Raw genomic sequence first — 5,289 nt, 5'->3', positions numbered from 1 at the left:
TTAAAACAAAAGATAATACTCTGCAATTTTATGTCTTGTTTCTTCCACTTTATAAATCAGAAAGCTTTTCCCAGCAAGCTCACTGAGAAATCTCTTAGGTGTCTTCCTGGCCTCCGAGTCTTCACCATGTGGATAGGGTCCATTGCTGCTGGGCTCCTGAGTCTGACCTACTCTTGAAAAGAGACTCCATCCCCTCTTTCTACTCCAAGAAGGTAATTTTGCAAGCAGTAACATTAAAAAATAAATAAATAAAAGGACTGATAAGCCAATGAGAATAAAACAAATGATCTGAGAGGAGAAATAATAAACGAGGGCAGCAAATGGCCAAATCAATGGATCTTGGTTGGATAGTCATGGTGACTTCTGATGTCTCTATTGCGTGTGTCTTTTGAATTCAATGTTAGAAACTTCCCACTGGGGTCAAGTGAGTGTAAACACCCCTAGCTTCTCCTTGGCATAATGCAATAAGGTGAGATGTTAAGGAAACATTAAATAGAATGTGGAAGAAAAGAAGCAAAGAAAAGATAAGGAAAATCCATTGAGGAGTTGAGAGTGTGACGGCAGTGTCTCATCCTGGGACTGTGGGCACTGAGTCACTCTTTGCCTCCAGCCCTGTCTTGGCTGGGGGTGGGGGCAGGCAACCACCTGGAAGCCAAATGTGTCCTCATTTTGGTCAACAGGAATATGAGGTGGAAGTGGCTGGTGTTGGGGGAGATGTCCTTGCCTGTCAGAATTGCTCAACTTCCCGTCATGGTTCATCAGAAGTGCTTCAGTTTAAGTAGCACCCTAGCCTGGTCCATCAGGCCACACTTTACAGAGCTTGCGGCCCCGTAACCCAAAGTTATGGTGTGGCCCTCTATAAGAGCAAGGGCTAGGCTGCAAAGTGGCCCCAGTTAGCCTCAGCCCTGAGCCTGGCCTTCAAGCCTGCCCACACCCTCAGCCCCAGCTCCAGGCCAGGCGGAAGTAGATGTGGTTCTTCCCAGACCAGAGCTCCAGTCTCACCCCCACAAGCCTGCTGGCCCAGCAAATCTCATCTCTTCCGGTGCTGCCTGGGGCTATGGTGATGCTGGAGGTCTGAATACAGCACCAAAATAATATTAAAGTAGGACAAGAGGAGTAGGGCATGGCAGCAATCTTAGCTATAAATGTAAGCCCTGGGAGGGCTTGGGAAAGTAGAGTAGCTGCTGGCCCCTTGAAGAAGACACGGACCCACCCTTCCTTCCTCTCCAGGATACGTAGATCCTCATGTGGCCGTACCATTGATGCAGACCGTGTAGGACCTGAGCCTCATTCAGGAAGGTCATGTCTGCCATGTCATTGGCCTGGTAGAATCTGGGTGGGTTCATCTGCTGGATATCATCCTTCTTTACAGTGAGTGTCTGGGGGATCCAGGTACATTAGAAAACAGTTCCTTTTTTAGCTACAGTGGTGTCTGGCACAGCATCCCACACATCCTGTAGCATCTTGGAAGGAGCTGGAGTGGGGCATCCAGTGGGCCTGACTCCTGGTCCAGCCATATCCCACTGTGTGACTTGGGACAGGCAGGTACTTCTGATGCCATATAAGCCTTTGTTTTGTCTCCTCTGAAGTAGAGAGGACAATATCCTCTTTGGTTGGGTGGCTGGCACAATCACACAGATCTAAGTGAAGTGTGTAAAAATACCTTGTAAACCATGATGCCCCCCCAGTAGTACACAGCATGTCTGGCCTGTGCGTCTCTGCCAGCTCAGTTTGTGCTAGGAGATGATCGGTGCTTGCTCTCCAGTCCCAGATGTACTTTTCAGCACTGTGATTCTTGGTGTTCTACCTCGAGCATTGGTGGTAGTTTCAAAATATCAAAGACCTTTTAGAAAAAATGTCATCAGGGGCTGGGGAGATAGCTCAGTAGAATAAGTGCTTGCCTGTCAAGTGCAAGGGCCTGAGTTCAATCCCTGGTTCCACCAAAGGAAAAAAAAAAAAAAAGAAAAGAAAAGAAAAAATGTCATCAGCTGGGTATAGTGGTCGAGGCCTGTAATCCCAACACTTTGTGAGTAGGTGGGTTCAAATTTAGAATCCTAGCCTAGACAACTTAGTGAATTAGCAAGACACTGTCTCAAAATTCAAGAAAGTCTGTAGATGTAGCTCAGTGCAAAGGCCCTGGGTTCAATCTTCAGTACTGCTCCTCCCAAGACATTCCCCTATTCCCATAAAACCACCTTGAAGGAGAAAATAGGACAGTGAATGCAGCAATGAACGCCAGCCGGCAGATGTATGAGCTGCTGGGTGAGGCAGGTGGATGTCCTCACTCTGCACCCCAGTGTTCTTATCTGCAGATGAAAACTGGCACCAGCTCTACAATTACAGCATTTGGGACCAAAGCTTAACATGCAAGACCTAGAAAACAAATACTGTGGGGTTGTAGGCAGCCTTAGATATGAGGCCTGCTGCACACAGACTGCGGTTCTGAGATTTTTAATAATTTATGAGCACAACGGGCAGATAATTTGAAATCTTGACAATTCTCGAAAATCCACTAGTACTATCACACCTCTAGTAAATCAAGCTGGGTTTTGCTCAGAGGCCTTTTCCAGTGGTTTCCAGATTGCTGGCCTCACCATATATAAACACTTCTGGTAGCACTTAGCACAGTAGTGGAAGGCTTCGCCTTACCTTAGGAGCCAGGTGAGGCAGTGCACACTCCATCCTTTCTAGCCCAGACCTGGCTGGCTGGCTCGCTCGTCCACTCCAGGTGCTCAAGGAAGTTGAATATTGTCCTCAAATTTGCATCCAAACTGGGGCCTCGGGGGCTCCATGCCCACTACCCACCATTTCTTGCAACACTGCACTGCTCTGCCTTTCTGAAAAGGTTTCTCAAGCATTGAACTTGACTTTCACATTGAAATCTAATTTCTCAGCTATGGATTCTTTCTCTTTTTAATTTTTTTTTTTTAAAAGAGAATTTTTTTTTTTAAACATGACACCTTTTTTTTTTTTAATTTTATTTATTTATTTATTTATTTGTGTGGGTGTGGGTGTGGGTGTGTGGCCAGCTCAGCCCACCAGGGGGCGGGGCTGGCTGGCATGTGGTGCTGGGGGATTGAACCGTGGTCCCTGTGCTTTGCTAAGCTTGTTCTAAGTAGGTGCTTTAGACCACTGAGCCATCTCACCAGCCCCTTTAAAAGAGAATTTAAAAATAGTGAAAAAAATAGAAACAAAACATTTTCACTGAACACAATAGGAATGCAACAATGGTTGTTATAGTGCATATTGTCTTCATATTAGTTGCTCAGATTGCCAGATATAAGCATGCAAAATTCATCAAAAAACTTAAAAGGAGGGAGAAAAACAATTAAGCATTAATTGCTCCTTTCAGTAGACCAGCAGAAATCAGCAGTACAGAGGGCTGGCCAGATAGCTCAGAGGACTAAAGTGCCTGCTTAGGCAGAGCGCAGAGGCCAGGGTTCGATCCCCAGCTTCATGCCGTGCCAGCCCTGCCCCTGGGGCATGCTGAGGGTGATTGATATTGGTAGTGGCGTGTGCCTGTAATCCTAGTGCTTGGGAGGCTGAAAACAGGAGAATCACTACAAGTCCGATCTATGTAGTGAGACCCTGTAGACCCTGTAGACTCTCTCCTAGATACAAAACAACAACAACAACAACAAAAAAACAGCAGTACACTTGTCCAAGCTATCCTGTGTGTGTGTGTGCATGTCTATGTGTGTGTGTGCATGTGTCTTTCTCCCTTCATTTCTTTTCTCCTTTTCTTAATGTTTTTTTTCTGTCTTTCTTTCTTTCTTTCTTTCTTTCTTTCTTTCTTTCTTTCTTTCTTTCTTTCTTTCTTTCGTCTCACTATGTAGTGCATGCTGATCTTGAGCTTACTGTGTAGCTCAGGCTGGCATAGAACTTGCAGTGATCCTCCTGCCTCAGCCTCCCAGGTTCTGGGATTGTGGGATTCTGGATTACAGGTGTGTACTACCACACCGTGCATCCATGGCCTCTTATTTCTGCCCCTGCTTCCCTCAAACACAGGTGCAGAGAAAAGCACACCAGTTACAAGTTCTGATCATCAAAATTCTTTGGGTTCTCTTATTCCTTGAATTAACCAAGAACCCCCTATAAGGAGGCAGCCATAGAGAAATGGCAGTAGCATAGAGAGAACATTGGTACTTGAGCGAAATATGGTGGATTTGAATCCAAGTTTATCATTTGCCTTTGTGATCAGTGACAAATTATCTGAAGTCCCTTTGATCCTAATTTTTTTCTCCTTGCAAAATAAGGTCAAGAAATCCAACTATAAAAGTTTGTTGAAAGGTTAAAAAAACAAAAAACAAAAAAACTTCCAAGAAGGTGAGAGCAAGTTAGGGGTTTAATAAAGCAAATTTTCTCCATTCTTCCAGGTTACACCTCATTGTCAGACATATCGTAGACAGCAGAGAGAGTGGCATGTTGGTAAACCAGATGTCTGGGGAGAAAATTCCCTGCTTCATAACATTTGCCAATTTTCATGATACTAATTTTACTTTGGCTGACAGCAAGCTAGCAAAGGTTTAACAATTGACTGTGAAACTCCTGAACGTTTAGCACTGGATCCTCAAAAGCTGAGTTGCTCCAACCCATCATCACCAGGCAACGAGGGACTCAGAAGCCACCACCCATCACTCTTGCTGAAGAGCTCACCCAGGGGCCGGGTGTTCTGAGCCTTGCCTCCCATTCCTTCCAGCACCACGGGCCATGGGCTGCACACTGAGACTGTGAGTGGGTGGTGTGTTCACGCGCATGCTTGGAGAATACAACGTGTGATCAAAACATAGAGCGAATGTTTATATTCAAAAATTTGTGACAGTAAAAGACACATTGCCATTAGTGCTCCTCAGACTACTCCTCATCAACTTACCACATTGTTCTTGCTACTTTTTTTTTTTTTTTTAATGTTCCTTGGTTGTTTTTTTTTAGGGGAAAAGAAGGTAGGATCTACTTACATTGAGTACACAGAGTCTCCTTTGTCATGTGTTTGGTTGTTTATATACATTGCCAGTCTCACAATATCCTTGTGAGTAAGGTATTTCTCCCATCTGAGCCTTAACATTAGGACCTTAATAACACTGCCCAAACTTCTGCTTTTTTAAATATCTGTTACCATAACATTTTTTAAAAAGAGAGCAGGTTTTTTGGACTTATGTGCAAACATGAGAAGCATAGAATTCTTTATCCTATTTTTAAAATATAATCTAATTTTTAAATGTTTTTTTATCATATTCTGTAGGGACTTAAAGTTCAACATATCAATACTTGATGAAAAATACCTGTTCC

General features: G+C 44.1%; 1 pseudogene; it reads right to left on the bottom strand.

Annotated features, from left to right (window-relative positions):
* Nucleotides 1-5,289, bottom strand: part of LOC101573167 — a 77,114-nt pseudogene that overhangs the window by 69,661 nt on the left and 2,164 nt on the right.

This window comes from Octodon degus, unplaced genomic scaffold (assembly GCF_000260255.1).
Source record: "Octodon degus isolate 3935 unplaced genomic scaffold, OctDeg1.0 scaffold00031, whole genome shotgun sequence".
NCBI classification, from domain to species: domain Eukaryota; kingdom Metazoa; phylum Chordata; class Mammalia; order Rodentia; family Octodontidae; genus Octodon; species Octodon degus.
The sequence above is the reverse complement of the archived record's forward strand: the minus strand, read 5'-3'. Positions and strand labels throughout refer to the sequence as shown.